At 44.7% G+C, this 25346-nt stretch overlaps 1 long non-coding RNA gene across 1 annotated transcript in view; it reads right to left on the bottom strand.

The window, feature by feature from the left end:
- Positions 1-15259, bottom strand: part of LOC144753580 (uncharacterized) — a 51592-nt gene extending 36333 nt beyond the window's left edge. Inside the window, exon 1 of the long non-coding RNA XR_013594420.1 lies at positions 15144-15259. This is a non-coding gene — a long non-coding RNA (uncharacterized LOC144753580). The remainder of the gene's footprint in view (positions 1-15143) is intronic.
- Positions 15260-25346: the final 10087 nt, after the last annotated feature.

Genomic DNA, 25346 nt, shown 5'->3' with positions numbered 1-25346 from the left:
TACCATGGAATAGTATTCCATGGTAAATAACGATTCGGTAAGGGCCTGTGGCACTGATTACAGTGCCACCTACATGTAGATTTACCGATTCGGTAAATATACCGATTCGGTATTTTACCGAATCGGTATATTTACAGATTCGGTAAATATACAGATTTTTCACATTTTCAGGCCCCTACATCTCCATCTGCAAATACCGGTCGGTAACGGCATTCCTACATCTGGCCCATAGTCATTTATATTATTAAAGGTAGAGCTATTGGCATTGCTCATGACAATTTTTTCTTTTTGAAATTATAAATAAATGGCATTGTCTTTTTTAATGCCAATAGCTTCATCGTTCTCAAATGCGAGACCTATTGCATTTGCACCCACACACAGAGTAAGTTGTAGAGTAATAGAGTGAGTGGTTGATAGTGAGTAGGAGTTATTAGTAAAGAGAGTATTAGAGAGCGAGTAGTAAAAAGTGAAAGAGTGAGTATGAAAGAGTGAAAGAGTGAATAGTAAAGAGTCCTAGAGCCACACACATTTACATGCACAGCCACAGCCTTACATATACAAAGTGTATTTTTATTTTTAGTAGTCAAGAGTGAGTAGTATAGAGTGACTAATTATGAGTGAGTAATGTTGAGTAGTAGAGAGTGTAGCAGAGTGTGTAGTACAGTATTACAGTAAGTGCTATACATTAGATGCTATTTAGTACAGTGAGTAGAAGCGAGTAGTAGATATTGAGTATTACAGTTAGTAGACAGTGGTAAGGAGTTGTAAAGTAAGTAGTCGAGTGAGTAGTGATAATATTTGTGAGTGAGTAGTAAAGAGTGAGTACTTAAGTGAGTATTTGTGAGTAGTAGAGAGTGTAGTTAATGGTGTGAAGTAGAATGTGTAATAGAGTGTTATAGTGAGTACTGTAGAGTAGTTTTTTTGTGTACTAAAGTGAGTATAGAGTATTAGATATTTGTAGAGTAAGTAGTAGAGATAGTAGTGAGAATATTAGAGAGTGAGTAGTAAAGAGTGAGTAGTAGTGTGTAGTAAATTGTGTGTGGTAGACATTTTTTTGTAGAGTATTAGAGTGAGTACCTTATAGCATTATTTTTATTACTAAATTTATTAGGGAGTATTAGAGAGTTGTAAGTAAGTAGTAGGGTAGTAGTGGGTAGTAGATAGTGAGTAGTAGAGAGTATTAGACAGCGAGTAGTATAGGGTGTAAGAGTGAGTTTTAAAGAGTGAGTAGTAAAGAGTCCTAGAGCCACACATATTTACATGGACAGCCACACCCTTACTTATACAAAGTGTGTATTTTTTTTAGTACTAAAGAGTGAGTAGTATAGAGTGACTAATTATGAGTGAGTAATGTGGAGTAGTAGAGAGTGTAGCAGAGTGTGTATTCTGCAGGTGCTAAACTTAAAATATTTATGTTTTCTGTAGTTATAGTTTCATTAGTTAACATAGTATCTAAATTCCCTGCTGCAATGTTATCTTCGGAATCTGATATATTATTTGTATCAGTGGCCTCGGCTTTATTAAAGTTAGAGCTATTGGCATTGCAAATGGCATTTTTTTCATTTTTTTTTTTAAACAGCCAACGAGGGGGCAGGAGAGCAACACAAAAACCGGATCACAAGCAGGGCACAGAGGCCCAAAAACCGGATCACAAGCAGGGCACAAACGCACAAGCAGGGCACAGAGGCACACGCAGGGCACAGAGGCACAAGCAGGGCACAGAGGCACAAGCAGGGCACAGAGGCACAAGCAGGGAGCAGAGGCACAAGCAGGGAGCAGAGGCACAAAAACCGGATCACAAGCAGGGTACAACCAATGAGGCGGGGGGCAGGACAGCAAGCACAAACAACGAGGGGAGGGGCAGGACAGCAAGCACAACCAGCGAGGGGGGGCAGGACAGCAAGCACAACCAACGAGGGGGGGGCAGGACAGCAAGCACAACCAACGGGGGGCAGGACAGCAAGCACAACCAATGAGGGAGGGACAGCAAGCACAACCAACGAGGGGGGGGGAACCTTATAGCATTATTTTTATTACTAAATTTATTAGGGAGTATTAGAGAGTTGTAAAGTAAGTAGTAGGGTAGTAGTGGGTAGTAGATAGTGAGTAGTAGATAGTGATTAGTAGAGAGTATTAGACAGCGAGTAGTATAGAGTGTAAGAGTGAGTTTTAAAGAGTGAGTAGTAAAGAGTCCTAGAGCCACACATATTTACATTCACAGCCACACCCTTACATATACAAAGTGTGTCTTTTTTTTAGTAGTAAAGAGTGAGTAGTATAGAGTGACTAATTATGAGTGAGTAATGTGGAGTGTAGAGAGTGTAGCAGAGTGTGTATTCTGCAGGTGCTAAACTTAAAATATTTATGTTTTCTGTAGTTATACTTTCATTAGTTAACATAGTATCTAAATTCCCTGCTGCAATGTTATCTTCGGAATCTGATGTATTGTTTGTATCAATGGCCTTGGCTTTGTTAAAGTTAGAGCTATTGGCATTGCAAATGGCATTTTTTTTAAAAAAAACATAAATAAATGGTATTGTCATTTACAATGGCAATAGGTGAGCATTAGAGAGTAGTAGAGAGTATTAGCGGACACAGAGCCACACACACAGAAAACCACACACACACACACCCAGAGAGCCACACACACACAGAGAGCCACACACACACACACACACACACACAGAGCCACAAACACACACACAGACATCCCTCAGTCTAGGTCAGCCACACGCCCATCTCTGCCCAGTAACGCCCCAGGGAACAGAGGCAAGAAAATAAACGATCAGAAGCAGGGAACAGAGGCAAGCAAAACAAGAATCAAACCTGGTTCCCCAGTCCCTTAATTGCCAGCTTTGGCCAGTATGCCACATCCTCCCCAACACAGGAAGCCTCGGGACCAAACATGCTGTCCGTGCCTCAAGGCAAAAGTAACAGCCCTTTGATTGTGAAAATAATGCCCGGATGCTGGTGGGAGAACTCGGAGTCGGGAGGAGGCAATTAAAAGACGCAATATAAAACCGGTTTTAACTGCTCAACAGAAGTAGTAGAACATATTCCTGGAAGGAAAGCAGGAAAGACCGCACACAAGGGCTGGGGCAGGTTACCTAAGGTAGATGAGTTTCCCAAAATTGAATGGGTGGCAGTGTAACGTGCAGCAACACGGAGAGGAGCAGAGGCACATTTCAACAAGCAGGGCACAGAGGCACAAAAACCGGATCACAAGCAGGGCACAGAGGCACAACAAGCAACGGGGGGCAGGACAGCAAGCACAACCAACGAGGGGACAGGAGAGCAACACAAAAACTGTATCACAAGCAGGGCAGAGAGGCACAAAAACCAGATCACAAGCAGGGCACAGAGGCACAAGCAGGGCACAGAGGCACAAGCAGGGCACCGAGGCACAAGCAGGGAGCAGAGGCACAAGCAGGGAGCAGAGGCACAAAAACCGGATCACAAGCAGGGCACAACCAACGAGGGGGGGGGCAGGACAGCAAGCACAACCAACAAGGGGGGGGGGGGCCAGGACAGCAAGCACAACCAACGAGGGTGGGGGCAGGACAGCAAGCACAACCAACGAGGGGGGGCAGGACAGCAACGAGGGGGGGCAGGACAGCATGCACAACCAACGAGGGGGGGCAGGACAGCAAGCACAACCAACGAAGGGGGGGTCAGGAGAGCAAGCACAACCAACGAGGGGGCAGGGGGGGACAGCGGCACAAAAACCGGGCATAGAGGCACAAAAACCGGATCACAAGCAGGGCACAGAGGCACAAAAAACAAATCACAAGCAGGGCACAGAGGCACAACAAGTAACGAGGGGGCAGGGGGTCACAGAGGCACAACAAGCAACAAGGGGGCAGGGGGGCACAGAGGCACAACAAGCAATGAGGGGAAATGGCACAATCAGGGGAGTGCACGGAGCTCGGATCATGGGTGGGGAGGAGGCAGGAGAGCTGCTGTCCTGAACCCGGCAAAGCTGCAGTATGGACTCTGGGGTTAATCATGCGGGGGTTAGGTTATTTAAATGCTTGTAATTTACCCCAAGTTCAGGAGTAAAAGGTCCCGGTATCACACGGCCATGCTGGGCACGTACGGGCCGAGATTGTTACCAAGGGAGGGGGGAGGTGGGAGAGACCCCGCGATCAGATGAGTGTTCCCACAGGTCCCGCTATCAAATTAATACAGTCCCTGGCAGCCCGGTCTCAGAATTGCTGCCTGGGCAACCTCCGACCCACAGCCCGTTCCCCGCCCAATGCAGCACTGCGCTAAGTATTACCTGGGGGGATTGAGGCGGGTGCCGGTGCGAGGCTCCTCCGGTCTCTGGGTTAGGTGACTTTGACTTTGACTTTGACTTTGACAATGGAGTAGAGGGGCGGGTTCAAGCCCCACACTAGAAAATATTAATTCTCTGACCGAGACTGCGCAAGCGCAGCCTACGATCCTCGACCTAAAAATGGTATTCATGAAATCTCAAGATGAAACATAAAGATATGATGAATTTTTTTAATACATAATAGATGAACAAAAGGAATGTAAACATCGATCATTGGATGAATCAGGATTCAGGTGTGAGATATCTGTTTTCCATCACAGTCTCTGTCCTTTGACCCCTGGACTCCTTTAAGGAACGGGCTCCGAGGGTTAAGGAACGGGCTCCGAGGGTAAAATCTCTTTGCTCTTCTTTGGAATCCTACACATCACATTTCCACAAATTATTATTATATCAATACTCCGTTGTCCCTTTAAACACCTCAATGAAAAACTCAGTTCTCTCATCAACTGTAAAACAAACAGCCTTCTTTCGGGTGATTGAAACACATAATGTGGACCCATACATTCTGTGAAATTTTCAGCTTATCTAAAAAATGTCAACTGCTTGATTCATTAAAGGCTAGCGGTCCCCAGGAAGAGGACCGAGTCAGTGTTACTGGCAGTGGATGAAATGAAGTAGAGTCACTTACTAGCTATAACTGCACAGTTTCTAAAATGTACAGGTCCAAAAGGGCCCTTGTGCCTTTGCAGTGCACAAACTCCACTCTCAATTTCTTCCTGTAGAGACAAGAAAAACATCTAACCACACCTACAAAAACGTTCACACTCCTTGTGTGTGTGTGTGTTTATACCTCATATAAAGATCAAAGTAAGTAAAATAGGGAGAGAAATCAGCCGTATATGCTTCTAATGGCAAGATTGATGTCTAAGCATGGTTGGCTTCTTTATCTGTTCGGGTGAGAATGTGCAAGGGGTGCCTTTTTTCATCGGATTACATTGTGTTTGCTGATCTTTCTTCCAACACGCATTTCTTTTTGAAACTGCGAATTTCCACCTCATTTCCATTTTTGTTTTTTCATGAATGCCATCTGGGTAAGAGAAAAAGTATTCCTTAAATCTTTGTTTCTGGTGGGTTTGGCATGATGAGTCATTCAGGGACGTCACTTAGGAAGAGGCTTGAGAGGTCTGATTGCTTGTTTTGGTTGTTCATTTAGGCGTGGTACAGGAATGTTGGTCTTGTTTCAGATCAGATATTCTACCTCGGAAGGGCTGTGTACCTATGGGCTCTGAAAACTAGTAGACCTGGAGGGGATTATGAGAGCCAGTAGACCCAAGAGAGAAAAGGATGTCCACCATATCGAGGATAGGGATTGAGGAACTCCTAGGTCTTGGATCAGGAGTCCTGGAGAGGTAAAGTCTGTGCCAGTGAAAGGTGCTCCACCCTTTGAGTGAAAGAGGCCCCTGTGCCCCTTACCCAGTGAAGTGATACTTCAGAAGTTGAACACAGAAAGTGCTGGTATGAGCTGCAGAGAGTCTAAAGCCTGTCACTTCATCTAAAGGGAGGTGTGCCTTTAATGTATGCTTTGACCATCAGCGCTAGAGTGTTCTCAACATGTAGCTAAGGATTTATTTATCCAGTTTTTACTCTCTACCTGGGTGATGGGTATGATTTTGTTAATTTAGACTTCTGGCAAGTGATGTGTATCATGACATGAATGATGGTGAGCACTAGAATACTCCACGCCAACAGAACATCGGAGAATAGATACTTCGAATGTTAGCATTACATTGTAAAAATACATTATTGACATAACTAAATTAACATGTATTGCATAAGTGTGATTTTACAGAGGGCTACACTTTAATCTGAAATGAATTCTTAATTTCCCCCATTTTGCAATCTTTATCTTTCTCCGAAGAAACAGAATAAATAAGACATTTAGAAAGAGAGAAAAACACTGCTTTGATTTTTAGGTATTTACAAAGCCTTCTAGTCCATCATTACAACCATTATGGGCCGTCACTTTGCGCGAAGACCATTTCCACGTTTGTCCATAGCTTCTCCGTAGCCCCATGTCACCTTTAAAACTGTAAGGCAGTCTTGGCTTTTCAGCCAGCAACACTTAAGAAACGATGTCCCCTTAACTAATGGGATGAGCCTAATTTACAAGTGTAAAGGTGCTGTAGCCAAAAACTAATGCAAGTACACCCAGCACTGCACATAGGCCACCAGTGAAACTGCAAAAGCCTGCAGAAAATAATGAAGGCGAGGAATTAAAACATAGCCCATAGGTAATAATGTTAAATAAAATGAAATTATTTCAAATATAAATTTAATGTGAAAAAAGTATCTAAAAAATAAACAAAAATTATTACATTTTTTATATTTTAAAAACATTTTTGAATGTACAAATTATTGTAACATTAATTTTATTTAAAAAGTACAATATAATTTTATTAATTCTATTCATAATAATTATTAAAACAAAGATTTATTTTTTTTACTTTGGCTGGGAATTTTATTTTTATTTAAACTCCAGAAAAATATTTTAATTTATTTAAACTAAGTGAAAATGTAATTCTAAAAAGTCCTGCAAGAAGCTGATGACTTGACCTTTTGTATAAACACCTTTGAGACTACACACCTGCCCAAGTTACACATCCTAAAATCAGGTGTATTGACCCACGAAGATTAATTTTCTGAAATCTGTACCTGTGTGCGACCACAAACAAGTATATGTTAAAAGGTCCAAGGAGCAGACTGAAATTTTACTTTTGGTGAAAAGTCACACTGGAGCTTCTCTCTAAATATGGAATTAAAAATATTTTGTGAGCTTACTGTCATTTTACAGAAGGAATTGGAAAAAGGGTTGTCTTCTTGAAATTGCTTTGCACAAAACTGGTTCTAAAGTGCTTTAAATTGAAGCCTGTTGAATAGGCTTCTCCAATGAGTAGCTTGGTAGCTACTGGCAGCTCTCCAGCTGCCTATAGGTAGCTGTTCCGTGTGCAGCCATGCCTGATACGTTAGAAGCCTTTGCTTGGTTAATTTAAGATATGCGTATCAAAATTGAAAAGCGTGTATTGATAAAGCCATATTTTCATTAATGCTGGCTACCATGCCTGATGAACATAGGCGAACACTGCTTGTAACTTTGCATTTGATGGCCAGTAATGTAATCTTATCTGATGTGGGCACTGCAACACTAATATTAGTAGCTTGGGATGATTTTTATTGAACAAAAGTAGCTCTTATTTTACAAAAGGTTAGAGACATGTGCTGTAGAAAATGCCTTTCAATTGTCAAATCACTCATTCCCATTTTAAAAGGGATCTGCCAGTAACCTATATACATTATGAAAGGTACCAAACATTTGCTGCATTTATAGCAGGTTTGATCAGTATGTTTAAAATGCACAATTTATCACTCTAGTTTCTTGCATTGGCTCTAAGGATAGCACCGCCCCATTGGTGAAGTGTTAGCACCAACTCCATTTGTTGGCATGTTAGTCTCCCTCGGGTCTAGTTGCACTCATATAGGATTTGATTTTGTTTGAAGCACATCTCGCTTTTCCAAAGCCAAATAGATAAAAGTGCCTAAGAGACCAAGAAGACAGTTGGCTGAGATTTTAAATGGCATATTAACTTCATTTGTCCCATGCGAGGTGTGAGTAGTTATTACTTTTCCTGTTGCATTTTGGTACATCTACTTTTGATTTTTTTATTGTCTACACAAAAGAACATTCCCCTGAAGGCTAAGGAAAAAACAGGACTGCAGATCTCAGCACTGCATCACTTTCTACCTTGCGGGAAAAGCCTCATTCAGAACATTACACATGAGGCATTCAAACCTCACACATGAGCACATTGCAAACATGGAAATATCACACATATCCACATTACTGTCAACAGTGAGTGCTAGTTGCTTTTCAAGACATTTTATATTCTTGAAAAGTGGGAGACATCCGCCAAGTCAGGGTGAGTTGAGCAAATTGTAAGGTATGCCAGTGACTGCCCATACTTGCACTGCACAGTTCAAGACTCTACTCATGCTGCGGCATAATATTAAATATACGAAGAAGTGATGGATGGAATGCGTGAATAAATCTCAACCACTGGTATTTACTCAGGATTCATCCCAGTCCATTGTTATTTTGCACACAATCCCACCTCACTTTGGACTCAGACTTTTGCAAATCAGTATGAACCCTGCTCCAAAGAGAACAGCCTAGCCTTACAGGCTGGCTCAGTCCTGAACCAGAAAACATGCAATCCAGAACAGGTTTTGCCCTTAAATGGGTCATTAGCTTGGTAATGTTTGGTTGCAGAGGCACTGTACGCACAGGACCCACGCCTGGGTATACCTGTCCCACTTAGGGCGTCTGTTGGACTTGGCTCTTTTGTAGGGTCATCCCTAAACGTTTTCCCTTTCTCCCCGCCTTATTTTCTGACATGGTGTTGGTGGTGTTAGGCCTTTGGGCACTTTAGCACTGTGTAACGTGCGTGCACTCTCTGTGTTACATTGCTGAGATTGGCCTGCCCTCCCAAAGGAATGCATTGGGGATTCCCTTATCAGTGTGTGTCAGTGGTAATTTATGATATGAGAGCAGCAGTGCATACCAGTCAAGTCTGCTATGGTTGGAATTATAATAATAAATGCTGCGCAATGGTGTGCGCAGATTTATGTGAGAGACTATGTGAGAGATGCCACTTTTAGAAGTTGGCATTTCTGTGTGCTATGTGTCTGCCTTCCTGATGTGAATTGCATGTCTGGCTTGTGAGTGACAGGGGCTGGGAGGTGTGTGTGGCTCCAGGAGGGGCAGGGTGAGTCAGCACTAGGCTGATTGGGACACCTGTGCTGGGAGAAGTGGGAGGAGTAATCCCCTGACTCTGAATAGGACTGTGCCCAGCCTGTACAATGCTGGCTCCGCCCTCTGTGGTGTGTCTGATCACCTAGCCCTCACCTGACAAAGGAAAACAAAGTACTCCAAATTCCCCCTGAACCAGTTGCATCTGGTTCCCCAAGCCCTGCGCTGCAGACAAAGGATTGGGTGGTATAAGTATAGGGGCTGTGACCCCATGAAGTTGTTCCCTTCCTTGATGCTGGAGTACTGTTCCTGAATCCTGCTGGGGCATGCTGCTGGGGACCAGGAGGAACTGCCATGAGGGCTTGCCTCCCTGGACCCTGCATTGACCCCTTGACCTCCAGGACCTTCAAAGACTTGTGACTGCATCCAGCGCCTCGGCAGCACTATATCTTGATTATCCCCAGAAGGAGGCAAGCGTGGGCTGCGCAGCGCTGAGCTGCAGCCCCATCTGGAGGGAATCCCGGCATAGGGATTCACCCGGTGATGCCTTGGGAGCGGGTGCCCACCCGCGTTTTATGTTTGTTTTGGCCGCGTTGGGCCAGGAGGAGCGGGTGCCAACCACGCGTTCTGAGTTATTGGCAGGAGCCCATACTGCTGAGGAGCTTATTTTTGATGCGGTGCCCACTCCGTGGTGTCTGCCTTACGGGAGCCCACGCCGCATTCTACTTTTGAGAAATCACCGCCACAACCCGGTGAAGAGGAGCTCCGAACCGGCTGTCTGATGTTGGGCGGAGCTTCAGCCGCCAGGAAGAGGAGGAAGTCCGGTGACGCAGGGCTCCCGTGTGCGAGGGAGAGCCCCGAGGTGTGTGATTGCGGTGCGGGGGCAAGAGGCACATTGTTGGTGCCTGTCCCCACCGCATTGAAGGAGAGAGAGAGTCCCTGAGGAGTGGGAAATCTCCTGTGTCTGCCGCCTGGACCGGAGGAGTCCTACCCAGAAGCCCAGTGAGAGGGGCCGATCGGGAAGCAGCATTTTGGTTGTTAGGAGCCCTTGTCGGCTCCAGGTGCACATTGTGAGTGCCTGAGCGATCCGGCCGTTGCGGGCCGCTCCAACAGAGGGGGCCTTGCCTGTCAGATGGCACACGGAGGAGCCCGGTGATAGAGGCTCCCCAATTCCCCAAATATGTCAGTGCCTCTTCTGTTCACAGCTGCACCGCCGTAGCGGGCAGCTGCAACATGGGCAAATTCCTTCCCAAGCCCCAGTGGGGGCCCGAGGGCGCCGAAGCGCCAGTGCCTGATGATTGATTTCCAGCTGTCCCACCTGAGAGAGGGCAGCTGCAACTATGGGCACCATTATTTCAAAGAGCCCCGGTGGAGGCACAGAGGAGGCACCAGGGTGCCAGGGCTAATTTATTTTCCCAGCTGCACAACACCAGCGCGGGCAGCTGCAACGAGATGGGCATGTGTTTGAGAAGTCCCTGAGTGGGACAAGAGAGGGCACACTGGTGCCAGGGCCTTTATTTGATTTCCAGCTGTACAGCACTTAGTGACAGCTGCATTGTTTAGGTCTGCGCAATTGTGCACTTTGAGACTCTGCTGCATTGGCAGCCGCCCTGACATTGTGGACATAGAGCATTTGAGCCCTCCAAGAAGGCCAGTTGGCCAGGGGGACTGTGAGGTTAATAGGGTGCCATGCCCTAATGTGATTTATGTGGTGCGCAGGAAATATGATTCATGTCCTGTAATTTATGTACCGTGATTTATGCATAATGTGTTTATGTGCGAGTTTATGAGGTTACTGCATAATGCGTTTATGCTTATGAGGTTGGTGCAGAATGTATTTCACGCCTAATGTGATGCTGCTTGCATAATATGATTTATGTTGCAGGAGATGATGCTGAGTACAGTATTTTGCCAGTAGTTACTTGTTGTGTTCTATATTTATTATTGGTTCTACATTTACTATTGGTGCTTGTGATGGTTCTGACAGTGGCCCAATTGGCCCTGTCAGGTGTATTTAATCCCCTGTAAATGGAGTGGTGTGGCTCACTGGTTAGAGGCGGCAGACCCGGGAGCAGAAGTCGACCAGGGTTCAATTCCCGACGCGGCAGGGTCGTGGACCAGGGTCAGCAGACTCGACAATTCTCGCCTCGGTGCCTACTCTAACCTGGGGTCCCACTCGGCAACTCTGGGCATTAGCTTGCCTAATCTCCACAACGGCCCCATCAACGCCGGGGATGCCTGGCTCCACCTTGGGGATTCCCAGTAGGGACCATCTCACAGGGCAAGCCAGGACGGGTTCCCCAGCGCTATACAGTGCCGGGACGCCCCTTTGCTGGGGCAGCTGTGCGCTTTACAAGTATACGACATTTAACATTTATTTATTTATTTGAAAGTTTTATATAGCGCGGACAAGATCTTTGCAGATATCAGAGCGCTTTACACCGATGGGTACATGAGGGAGCATAGTCAGACAGATATATCAATAGATCAAACAGTATAAGTAGGTGGCTACAATGCCAATCAAGTGGGTAAAAAGATAACAATACAAATAATCACAGGGATCAAACATGTAGTACAGATCGGTGCATATAGTCTTACCAGAGTTCGAGATAATAGTTCAAGTGTATTTAGCCATGAGGATAGCTTTTACTTCATTTTTAAAGAGTGTAGTGGAAGAGATAAGCCTGGTTTCGGGAGGGAGTGAGTTCCAGATCCTAGGCGCCATTCCTGAGAAGGAGCGCTTATATGTTTTTTCCTTCCGGAATCTTCGAGGTTTCAGCAGAAGATTGTTTGTGCCTCTAGTGTTTCTAGCTCCGCCAGAGATTGTCAGTTTCTGAGCGAGGTAGCCGGGTGAGTTTAGGTGTACCGCCTTGTGTGTCATGCAGGCGATTTTCAGATGAATTCTGGCTTCAAAAGGCAGCCAATTCAGGGATTTCAAGTCAGGGGTGATATGGGAATGCTTTTTTGATCCAGTGATGAGTCTCGCTGCAGCGTTTAGAGAAGCTCTTATGGGTGCGGTTGAAGTTAGGGGGAGTCCGCAGAGGGCGATGCTGCCGTATTCAATTTGGGGGATGACTAGTGCTTGTACTGCGGTTTGGAAGTCTTTGGTTGGGAGGAAAGGTTTGAGTTTCCTCAGAGTATTGATCTGGAAGTTTGCACCCTTTGTTGCCTTGCTGATATGTTGCTGCATGTTGAGATTGGTGTCAAGTGTTATGCCTAGAGATTTTGCTGAGTCCACGATGGTGGGTTGGACATTGAGTGCGGTTAGGTGTTTAAGCCAGATTTGGGTGGTGGAGATCTTCGCTGGAGGTGAGATCAGAAGGAACTCTGTTTTTAGGGCATTGAGTTTGAGATGATTATCGGCAAGCCAGGATTGGGTGCTTCTGATCGTTGAAATATTGCCTAGTCCCAGGTGGCACAATGTATATTATATGAATACTATTCTAATGTGTTATGAGAATACAAAGGCTATTTTTGATATAACCTTGTGTGGAGTTCCTTTTGTGGTGTGCCTAGTATGTTGTTGCTGTGAGTGTGTTGCACAAACGCTTTACACATTGCCTCCGGGATAAGCCTGACTGTTCGTGCCAAGCTACCAAGAGGGTGAGCAGGGTTTATCTTTGGCGTGTAACTCCCTTGCCCTGACTAGAGTGGTGGTCTCTGCCTGGCTTTAGCGCAAGCCTTAGCCAACCAGAAATCCCATTTCTAACAGCATCACAGTGAAAGTATACTGAGAAGTGATAGTAGGAAGCTAGAATAGATCTCAACCACTAGTAATTATTCGGTCCGCATCCCAGTCCATTGTTAATTAGCACACCAAGCCACCTCAGTTTGGACACAGCCATATGCAAAACAGGCTTGACCCTGCTCTAAACAGTCCAGCTGAAACTACCAGGCTGGGTCCTCCCTGAACAGTAACACATGCAACCCAAAACTGGTTTCACTCTTATTAGGACTTATCAACTTGGTATAGTGTAGTGCTGATTTAAACCTCGCTTTCTGGTCACATACATTTTACTGTTGTTGATGTAAGATATACACAGAAATTGGTGAATGTTTTCGATAAAGGGGTGAGCCACTGAAAGTCGAGCCAGATGCCTGGCTCTGGTTCAGCTGAAAGTTCTCTTCAAACATTAAGCCCAAAACGAGCCGAGTTTTCACATAAGGTTAAGTGACCTACCCCCAGATTCATCACTGTCCCGTTTTGCGAGTCCTTAATAGCGATTATTAAGGAATCGCTATTAAGGACTTGAAATCGCAATTTTATTTGCGATTTCTACAGCTTCCTTATTTGCGATTAGCAAATTGCTAATCGCAAATAAGGAATGACTCCCCATTCATTCCTATGGGCCTAAAGGCCCATAGAAGGAATGAGGAGTCATTCCTTATTTGCGATTAGCAATTTGCTAATCGCAAATAAGGATGCGATTTCAAGGGTGCCAGTAGCACCCCTGAAATGTCAATGTAGACTGATGTTGCGCACACACATGTCCAAAGGACATGTGTGTGTGTAACATACAACTTAGAAAAATGCACTAAAGTGCATTTTTCTAAGTTTCCGCTATTTACCACGAAGTCAGACTTCGCGGTAAATAGCGGCCAAAAATAGCGAATTTGCAATTTGAAAATGGTTAATGAATTGCATTTAAGGAATCTCAAATAGAGATTCCTTAAATGCAATTCCTCGCAATTTTGCAATTTCGCAATTAGCGATTTTTGCATTTGGGATGATGAATCCTAAATGCAAAAATTGCGCTCGCAAAGGGCCAGATTCTCAGAATCTGGACCTTTGCGAGCCCATTTTTCAATGATGAATCTGGCTGAGAGTGTCTACAGCTGCCGACCAATCAACATAGTTAACCAGGTTGAAGCCGAGGCCTCTGCTCTGTGAATCCTGACAAATCTCGGTGTTTTCGGAAAAAAGTCTTAATCTGCTGCTGTTGTGAAACACTCTTAGGTACTAGGGCAAGGTGCGCTGTTGTGTAAAACTTTAAAATAGAATGTGAGTTCTTTTTATCACCTATGCTCTGACCTCATACACCAAAAATCAATGACACAGCATTAACTTTATATGTGGGAAAGAGATGCTCATCTAGTGGCAGATTTGCACAGTGCGTCACTCGAAAAATTGGGATAAATTCCGGCTTTCCTGCTTGACCAAATTGTGTAATCCCAAGCGAATACTTGATTTCACCGAAACCTCCCTTTTCTTCATTATCACAGCTGAAAGCACTGACAAATATGTACATCCAGGGTGTAAATTGCCCAAAAAATCCTTTGTAATGTTTTATTTAATTGCCCACGATGCTGCGCATCTCGATTAGGAACCGAGGCTACATTTAGGGTAAACATGACAACTAACGTGCCTCTTGGTTACCTAAGGGCATTGTCCTGGATTCAGTACTGGTGAAGACATTTTCAAAATTCATGTATAAAAACCTATCACTTTCAATAACTACTCCTCAATGCGCATTTATAATCTGATGAAAAAATGTGTTAAACGCATTTTTAATGTTGAAGAGGCTTTAGCATTTTTAGATGATGTTTTTTGCAAGATGTACATGCCAAATATGTTCACTACGCTCGTGCACAGGCTCTAGCCTCTAGGGGCCAAAGCAGATCCTTAGCTGGGCTTAAATCGGGTCTCCCTGTTAATGTCCTGGCTCGTCCACATCTAGTTTTAGCCTTATTTCAGATAATTTAAATTTAATTTAATAACGATTTCTAAAGCGCCTGGTGACCCAAGGGCATCCCCGCACTATAAGGTTAGTGATCCTGTTGAGGGGGAGGGAGAGAGGAGAGATACTTATAGAGGGAACTCTATTTAGGGAATAGGTGTGTCTTTAATTTCTTGCGAAATGCCAGGTAGTTAGGTTCAAGTCTGAGGGAGCGGGGAAGGGCGTTCCATCCAGCAGCTGCTTGAACGGAGAATTGTCGTCCTCCTGTGCGAGTCCTTTTGAATCTAGGAAAGATACAGTTACCGAGGCTCCTATCACGGACTGAGTGCAACAAAACTATAAATAAATTAAAAAAAATCAAGACTGCCACCGCCTCACCCCTTACCGGACACTTCACTGAAGAAAGATTGGCACAGTGGTGAAACGTGTGCCCACAGCGACGCTGCAACGTTCGGCTGCTGTGAGTGAAGAATTTCGCCCTGTTTTTGAATGTCTTTTATATTTTTTTTCAGCCGTAGAGAAAAAGGTCCAGGGCTGGGCTCCTGCTGATTGGTGGCAGTATTGACCCAGCTCCAAAGCATTGGTGTAGGTTTTCAAGGAATGAATTGTTCTCTTTACTGCTGCGCTGTGAAAGGCGTGGGGAGGGGTGGTGACGGTGCCCGAGGCAGATTAGATCTTAGTCAGACAAGCCTGGAGCCCGCACACCCAGACAGGCTTAGATAGAGTGACGCATACCGATGCACTTTCAGACCATTTTACACAAACCTGCACATTCAGCTAAAAGTGAATTCACACAAAGGCGGTCAAAAAGATCACAGATTGCGCCCTCGGGTCATTTAGAGGTCCTGGCAAAGGTAAAATCGAACGATAATGATGATGATGTTTTCACTCGATGTAAACTCAGGTACTTCGCTTCAAAGATGGGCTGTATGGGTCGGGACACCCCTTTATAACTTGTCAGTCCGGTGGTGCTGCAGCGTACATGCCAACATTTTGAAAGAGGAAAGTAGAAGATTTTTTAAATCAGTCGGGACAAGGTATTTCTCCAATTGACTTTTATAGCAGCATGCATCTGGTTTCAGGGTCGCAACTAGAGCCAAATACATCCAGGAAGCTGTCCGAGCCTGGGCTGACACACACGATGTTACAGGAGCGGCTGAAGCCCTTTGAGCCCTACGGGCTTTTTAATTTCATTTTATTTATGTATTTAATGCAATTTTATATAGGGCTTTAATGCAATTTTATATAGGGCAGACTTTACCCAAAGGTGTCAGACCGCTTCACAATAGAACCAAGACCGTTACAGGAGAAAATGTACATACTTACACGTTACAAATATAAACGAGATAGATGAAAAAGTAAAATAAAACAATAGACGGCAGTCACACAAAAATCAAAAACACAATAGGATTCGGATTGTACAGGCATAGATTACATATTTACAACATTGTAAGAACTTCCTTGAGGGGCATGGAAAGGGATGCATTAATTCTGGAAGTGTCTTTGGAAGAGAAGAGATTTGAGGTCAGCCTTGAAAGTCTGGGCAGAGGTGGTGGTATGGAGTAGTGGAGGAAGCGAGTTCCAGATGCTGACCACATTGCCTGCGAAGGATTGAGTATCGATATTTCCCTTTTGAAGCTGGGGGGCTCAAGCAGTATTTTTCTGCATTACGCGAAGGTCTAGAGCCTCCAGAGATTTTACATTTATTTGCCAGGTATCGAGGGGAAGAAGTGTGGAGGGCTTAGTGGGTGACACAGGCAAGCTTCTAGACTTATCTTGCTCCACTGGGAAGTCACCAAAGAGAAACAAGCATTGGCATAGCCAATAGGTCTTGCCTTTGGGACCTTATAAGTGTTTAGCCATGCAACAGTTGATGTTGCACCAAGGATATTGTACTGCATAACTAAATACTTACAAGGTCCCAAATGCGAGACCTATTGGCTATGCCAATGCTTGTTATGATTTTTCAGGCCTTCTGGAAATCCATATGAATGAGGACATCTGAATCAGGATATAGAGGTTTAACATACATTTAGAACTATTGCCCATCAAAACTGAAGTCACCAGAAGTTCACAGAGAGGTATATCATTCAAGTCCTGCCTTTGACAATGAGGGGAAAATGGAATGCAATACCTGCAGGTTAGACTAGTGTGGTAGGCCAGGACCCTCAAAGATATACAATTTTGAGAAGGAATTGCATCAAACTATTACATATTCTTAATGTGTGATTGGATTGCTGCATGTTTCATATTGAATAACTTAACTTTTTAGCAGCTAAAGGAACGGAGGCCTGTGGACATACAGTGCACTGCCCAGGATCACATTACATGTTCAAGGAAAAGGCGGAATGGAAACCTACTTCAGAAGAGTGCAATGTGGTCACTAGACCACAACTCCTTTTCCTGCTGCTCGTTTCATGCTCAAGAACTCAAGAGAAGGTGTGTTTCATTTTTGTAGCACTGTCACTTTACAGCAGATGAAAGGAATGGGGGACAGCAGTGAGCTACTGTGCAACAGAATTCCTTTGCAGATGGTGTGTGCTCAGTCATCTCATGTGCCCAGAAACTCACAGCCCAGGCGCTCACTGGACGACCTCAGTGAAGGACCAGACAGGAGCTAAAGTACAACTCCAAGAGGCTAGGAGAGGTAGAGGCAGACGGAGCGGGTCGAAGAGCACAAGAAAGAAAGAAAAATCTGACTAAGAACAAAAATGGGGGACCAAGTGCTAAGACAAATGGCGACTGTTCCCACAAATTAGAGTCGGCGCTTTTCAGAGTGGCAAGGACTTTCAGTGCTTCGGTGCTAGGTTCAACGTACCGACGCCCCCTCTGCGTGCACCGGGGAGAACCTATATATACTCGAAATCTGGCTGCTAAGGCTTAAATTGCGCTTACGATTGTTAGGCGCAGCCTAGACGTAGAGGTCACAGGGGGTGGTATGTCAGGTGAGAAGAGAACGGAAGAGATAGCGGCTTGATGTACCAGTTGAGGGCGGGGGACAGTACTTTTAGAAATGAAGCAAAGGGGAACTTAAAAATATTTCAGTGACGGGAAGATGTAACACTGCACGAAAAGAAGGAAAAGAAACATTCACACAGAGAAAACAGACTATGTAGGGCGTAAAATACAGCGAAGAAGAACTATAATATCAACAGACTACAGCGAGAATGAGAACCGGAACATCAAAAGACAGACCAGCTGGCTCCCTTGTAAGGTGCACTAAGCAAAGAGTACCATGTATATGAACAGGTTTAACGCCGAACTCCCCCCAAGATATCACCATGAATGCTCTTTCTTCCAGGATACTTTATTTTACACATCTGAAGACAAATATTAATTCAACTACACAATCGCAACATATGGCACACCCCTCGTAGACAATGTGTTCTCACCCTCCCCGATTTTCTCCAGCTTCTCATATTTCTGCATCTCTGCTGTTCCAGCAGGGTGTTTCTCACTGCGCATGCGCCACTTTCACATACCCACTCCTGTAGCCAGCTCTTGGTGATGACACCATTGGGGCACGTCACACCATAGAGTATTGTGGACTAGCTGGACGGGAATAACGTTATCTCAAGCCAGAGCAGAACACTAACCTGGATTACGGGGTCCGGGGAGTGTCTATTGACGTAAGCGTGGGGTAGCATGGTGCCCATGCATTGAGATCGGGGTAAAGGACTGTTGCTGTGTCAAAGGAAGATACCCAAGTCAAGGGTAGAAGGAGTTGAAACACTTGGCAAATGAACGGGACAGTTTTACCTGCGCGTAGTGACTGGAAGGCAAACTGTAGGGAGTTTGACTGGGTTGTGCTTGGGCTAATGGGATAAAGCTAATTGATCATAGATGTCTCGGGTTTTATATTTTTATGCAGTGGGCGTTTGAGACATCGCGTTACTTGAAAGAGAACATGTGGTTTCTATTGTCGGCTTCTCAAAAGTAACTGCAGTTTTGAAACCTTAGTAGAATTGGCGAAAAGCAAAAGTGATCGCGATCAAGCAAAAGTGATTGCGATCGCGGGGTCGCGCTCTGTGGTGTGGGAGGGACGGAGCTAGGCGCTTGGGAGAGCAAGCGAATGGAAAGGGTGCCTGGAGGAATGGTGTGCGATGTGCGCGCACCATGACGAGAGAGGAAAGTCATATGGTGCCTCTGCTCGTCATGGTGCACGTAACCGCACACTCGATACTGGCCAGAAAGCTGTGGTAGCACTTTTCAAAGCCCGCACACCAAATGTCTTGCAGAGCAGCACATGCGCCGGCTCAGCGAGACCTAGAAAGTATGGGTGTGATGTGGTCACTTCTTTTGGAACCAATGACAAAACGAGCCACTGAATGGAGTACGGATTTGAGTGGGGAAAGGTGAGATTTGGGGAGGCCAGCAAGCAGAGAATTGCAATAGTCCAGTCTAGAGAGAACCAGAGACTGGACCAAAGTTTTTAGGTCTTGCACCGGTAGGAAATATCGAATCCCCCAGGGAAGACGCAGTTGGTAAGGTGCATTCTTTGCAATGGAATTGATGTGTGAGTGTAGATTGAGCTTTTTATCAAGAATGACACCAAGGGATTTAGCGCTATTGACAATGATATGTTTATTGTTCAGTAAGTTCAGGTTATTCATCCAAGATTGAACAGGAAGAGGGGAGAGTGAGGTAGAGAGGAGGAGGGATTCCATTTTGGAAGGATTCAGAATGAGTTGATGAGCTAACATCCAGTTTTGAATAGAGTTGAGAGTAGAGTTGAGGATTGAGATGTCATGTGAGGAAGACACCTTAAGGTAGATTTGGGTGTCATCAGCATAGAGGAGTAAAGATTGAAAAGAGTGGGTGTGGGTATAGATCCTTGAGGGTTGCCTTGACCTACCATCATTGAAGGCGAAAGGCTGTTCGCTATTTTAATCACTTGAGATCTGTCCGAGAGGAATGAAGCAAACCATTTCAGCACTGTGCCTTCCAAGCCCCTTCTCTGTTTTAAAGTGTGTAGGAGAGTTTTGTGATTAACAGTATCAAAGGCTGCAGAAAGGTCAAGAAGAATCAGAAGACAAGATTCCCCCGAGTCCAGTACATGCAGGGCATCGTCGATCACTTGCAGCAGGGCTGTTTCAGTGCTGCAGTCTTGCATGAACCCGGATTGGAATTAGTCGAGAAGGTGGGTCTCCTTAATATGTAGGGAAAGTTGTTTCACTACACATCTTTCTGTGATTTTTGCAAGAAAAGGGAGGTTGGTGATGGTGTGGAAGTTGTTGAGGTTGTTCGCATCCGTGGAGGTTTTTCTTTTAGAAGTGGGGTAACCTGTCCTATTTTAAAGGTAATAGGAAGGGAGCCTTGGCTGAGGAAGAGGTTAATCAGATTGATCCAATAATAAAGAGTATGGGTGTAGAAGTCAATGGTGATGTCACTCGGGATGGGATCGGAAGAATGATTAGAGGGTTTTGTTTCAAGAATTTATTTGAGGAGGGCATCTTCAGTGATGACGTCAAAATGCTGCCACGTGACTAAGGACTTGCGCTCCTCTATGGGGATAGGATGAATGACCTGATCCACCAGTGATTTCACTTTTTCATCAAAGAATAAAGCGAATTATGCTGCTTTCTTTGGAGGATAATCAGACTTAAAGGTTGAGGGAGAGACGTTTGAATTTTTGATGAGGTCAAATAGTTTTTTGGGTCTGTTTTTGGCTGAGTCAAGGAGGTTTCTGAAGTGTGACGATTTTTCCTGGAAGATGTGTTTGTGGTATTTTTATTTTGTTGAGCGCAGAATAGAGAGATTAGTGGTTGATGGTGATTCTCTCCAGGAGTCTCAGGTTCTTCCTTTCTGCATAAAGAGATTTATTGAACCATTGAGCAGAAGAAATAGGCCTTTTCTTTTTGATTTGAAGTGGAACAATATTATCAATTTCGACTGCAAGGCTGGAAAGGCATCGGGAGGTAAGAATGTTGACTTTCAAATTAGGGGCTAATGTTGGAAGTGATAGCATGGCAGAATCGCAAAGAATGTCAAGGTTGATATTTTTGGTTTTACGGAACCAGGTAATAGTCCTTTTAGGTTGGCCAAGAGTTACAGAGTGAGAAAGGTGAAGAGAGATGGGGATGGGGAACTATTCGGATCAGTCTACTGGAATAGGGACAGTAATAGTTAGCATATCTGCTTTGGATATAACAAGGTCAAGAATTGATCCCTTCAAGTGTGTTGCTCCGTGCAGTATTGGATAAGATCATTAGCTGAGAGAAAGGTGGCAAGCCTAAAGGCAGCTGAGTCTTCCAAGGAGCCCCAGTGGAGATTAAAGCCTCCCAGAAAAATCTGTCTGCCACTTTGAGCGTATTGGTCGCTAGCGAAGTCGGTGTGTTACTCCAAGAAAGAGGAGCAGTCACCGGTCGGGTGATATATGGCATGAAATCTGAAAGGACAGCAATGTTGCACTTGAAGCTTCAAAGAAAGGCATTCAAATGTATGGAAGGAGCTGTTGGTAAAAACATTGAATTGAAGGGAGTTTCTGAAGATGATTGCAATACCACCCCCACTTTATCTGTTCTATCATTTCTAAAGATGGCGTAGCAGTCGGTAGTAGAAGATCAAAAATAGTATGAGAGATGTCGTTAAACCAGGTCTCAGTGAGGAAATGAATGTCAAGATTGTGAAGACTGATGGTGTCAGAAATTTCGAGCTTGTGTTTAACTGCAGACCTGCAGTTTTGTAGCAAGCAGCGCAACTCTGACAGGACTGTTTTGGTGATATAGAGTTATCATTGAAGCTGTTGAACACAGGAAAACAATTGAGTTCAAATTTAGGAGGAGACAGGTGTGGAAAATGGAGGGAGTGTGGAATGCGGGGAGGAGAGTCATGGAATGGCAGGAGGTTAGGGGAAAAGAAAGGGGAAGGGACTGGAGAGGTCCTGTGGGTTAGGAGAGGTGAATGTAAGGGGTCTGGCACAAGATACAGTGGGGGGATGACCTAGAGGGTAGTTGAAGGGAGAGTATGGTTCTACTAGACCCGGGGGAGGGAAAAGGAATAGTTTGCCAGGCGGGGGTACAGGGTTGAGCAGCAATAATGTTAATGTTATCGACACTTAAAAAGTGCACTATCACCCTACAGGTACCCTGGCGCTTATGATACGTGTGCCCAACTGGTCAACAGATTATGAAAATAGGCAGTGAGCAATGTAGATAAAGGAGGACTAAAAAACAATAGAAATCATGCTCTAGGATAGAGCCATGTCTTTATTCTTATCCTGAACTGAAGTAGGTCTTCCAACTGTCTAATATCAGTTGGGAGTTTGTTCCTGAGCCGCGCTGCTGCAGTACTAAAGGCCCTACCTCCTGATTTGTTCTTCTAAATCTGGGCACTTTCACCCATTTGGCAGAAGAAGAACGGAGGCTCCGGGTAGGAACATACCATACAAATTTGTTCTGAATTGGTTTTGGTCCAGCACCATGCAGAGCTTTAAACACAACGCAGAGTGACTTAAACTGTATCCTTTGCGATACTGGGAGCCAGTGCAGCTCCGAAAGAGTCCGAGAGGGAGATGAGCATAGTGGCCTCATTAAGGCTAAACTAGCCACCATTATATGGATTCTCTGGAGTTTCTCAATGAAATACCTTGGAGACTCCAGCAGCAAAGCATTACAATAATCCAGCCGGCTCAAGATAATCCTTCTTACTATCAGTGTTCTAGCCTGTGTTGGTAGCATCAGAAGAATCTTTCGGAGTACTCTAATTAGGGAGAAACAACTCCCGACTATTGTATTCACTTGAGTTTCTAGGCTCAGTTTGTCATCAAACCTAACTCCCAGGTTACACACCATCTCTGAGGGTACCAATGGGGTGGCCATAGGAATGGGCCAAAAATTAATTGGAATTAGAGAAGGAACTTTCCCAGCTGCACAAAATAGAAGCTCTGTCTTATCGGCATTAAATTGTAAAGAGTTCTCTCTCAGCCAATCTCTCACAATGATATGGGTTGGTCACCCTCTAGAGACAGGATAAGCTGTATATCGTCTGCGTAGTTCACAAGATTAACATTGTGAGCCCTTATGACGGCAATCAAAGGGCTCTTGTAAACATTAAACAGTTTTGGACTGATCGCAGATCTCTGAGGGACACCGTGCAGGATGTCAATAAGCTCAGATTGATAAGAGGGAGGGCCACTGACTGTTGCCTATTAAATAAGTAGGATTGAAACCACTTCAGTGCTGTGCCTTCTACCCCAACTTCTTCGAGCCTGGCCAGAAGGACCTCATGGTTAACAATGTCAAATGTGCCAGACAGGTCAAGCAGAATCAATATTGCTGATTGTCCCCTGTATGCTCGCATTCGAAGATCGTCCAACACGGTCACCAGAGCAGTCTCCGTTCCATGTCCTGGACAGAAGGCAAATTGCACGTCCTCTAGTTTGTTGTTAGTTTCTAAGAACCGAGAGAGTGTCTTACTAACCAGACACTCTATGATCTTTACCGAGTAGGGTAGAAGAGAAATGGGTCTATAATTTTGTGGGCAAGCTGGATCAAGCGTTGCTTTTTTCAATTGTGGTGTCACCATCGCTTGTTTCCAGCAAGCTTGCACTAGCCCGCTGGTCAGAGATTGATGGAGAGAAGGGAGGATGAGGATAGAAGAAAGGGGTTTGTGCAGAATTCAGGATACAAGGAGAGGGGGAATGGTAGAAGACAAGGGAGGGACAACGGGGGAAGGTAAGCAGAGTAGACTGGGAAATCAAGCTGTTGGAAAGATGGATTTAAAAAGAGGGTGGTGGGCAGGGATGGGAGGAGTTGGTTACGAAGGCATTCCGGGATGGTGCAGAGGGGAAAAGGATAGTGTTAGCCATGGGTAGGGCTGATGGGTTGAGGGTAAAGTCACAATTAGAAGTGGGAAGATTGGGAGATGAGGGGGAAGGGGAGGGGGAGGCCTCCCAGTAGATTGGCCTATTGGAGTTAAGGTGGGACAGGGGAGGAGATAGGGAGTTGAGGGGGGAGTTAGAAGAAGAATCAAATGAGATCGCGGTCACACGGGTGGGGAGAAGGGAAGGGAAGAGGTGGTCAAAAAGAGAGAGACAAGTGTTTTTTGTTTGAATCAAGACAGTACCATTGGTATAGAGTGAGATAGTGAGTGAGCCATTAAAACAAGAAGAGGGGGATTGCCATGTATGGGGCCTTGCAAGTGTCCTGATGTCACAAAATTCAAATCTACATTTTATCTATACCTGTCAGGAGCACTGAAACAAATCGCTAAGAGGCAGTGAAAGAGTGACACAAATGTGCACTTCAGGCACTTTCTTGGAGGAGCAGGTTACTGGAAGTGCATAATCCTCCAGGTCACACAGACCAGACCCTGCCATCTGAAGCCCCTCAAGGAATCAGGTTTCTGCATGCAGGAATCAAGGAGGTGGGAGAACAGCCTTGAAATTGATAGTCTCTCGCCTGCATCGGAAGGGTTGGCATGTATATGCAGTCGGATCCCGCCTTCTACAGCAATACTTGCTGCAAACTGGATAGAGGTGTATAGGTGAGTGAGCCAACACATTCAAAGGGAGAGCTGAACCAGAACTGAGACTAGGGCAGTGTGGTTTAACTCTAATTAAGAGTCCATGCAAGCGCTACCAGCTACCATTAGGATATTTGGCATGTAAATCTTACAACAAACAGCATATAAAAATATGAAGTCACTTCAAAATGAGAACTGCATATTTCTTTAACCTGCGGAACCGTTTCACTTTAGTAATTCATATTAATATTAATGCATTGAGAGGCAGTTCAAGGTAATAGTTTTGAAAGATTCGTTTAAATGTATTCATGCCTCCCCCCACCCTGACAACAATGCCAGAACTTTACTCAGAGGCAAGTAAGTTGCCCAGTGCTTAATTTGTAAAAAAAATAAGTGCAGGTGCTGATAGTTTTGCCAAGGAGGCCACAGCTCACTTCTTCCTCCGGTGAGCCCCACTTTCAACACTCTCACTGCCTCACTCTCTATCTTCTAACCTTGATCTGTTATCTGTCCCCTACGTCTTTGCTCTAAGAGTCTATCTTCTCACCTCTCTAATTGTTTTCTATCATTGTTGTCACACCTGGTGTGTTACCTTATTCCCTGCATTTCTGATTTGCCGCCTATTCATTCTTCCCCTGCCCTTTTTCCTCTTCACTTTTATTAATGCTCTGCTCTCTCTCCCCTCGATCTTGGCTCTTTACGATCACTCTTTTTTATCATTTGTCTGCTTCTTTTTCCTCTGTCCTCTACATCCTTTCATTCTATCTTCTCTCTTCTTAATGCTCTCTTCTTCACATCATGGCTGCTTTCTCTTTATATCTGATTTGCTCTCATTTTCTTCTACTTAGCTCTGTCTTATCTCTCGCCTCTCCTGTTGTTTCTTTCTCCTCTTTACTCCTGCTCTCTCTCTCATCTATAACACTGCTGCTGCCTGTGAGCCCTTTCACCAGCCTGTACATGTCCCTGCTATTTTGAACTCTGCGTTTTCCTGTTGTCTTTCCTAAAGAAGAGGAAGATGACATGTGTTTTACTTTCTTACCCGGGTGCAAAAACAAAATGTACACCAAATGAAACTTATTTTTATGTATATATTATTCAGTGCAGTATAACTGGGTTATTTGCA

The sequence above is a fragment of the Lissotriton helveticus genome, chromosome 5_1 (genome assembly GCF_964261635.1).
Source record: "Lissotriton helveticus chromosome 5_1, aLisHel1.1, whole genome shotgun sequence".
Taxonomy (NCBI): domain Eukaryota; kingdom Metazoa; phylum Chordata; class Amphibia; order Caudata; family Salamandridae; genus Lissotriton; species Lissotriton helveticus.
The sequence above is the reverse complement of the archived record's forward strand: the minus strand, read 5'-3'. Positions and strand labels throughout refer to the sequence as shown.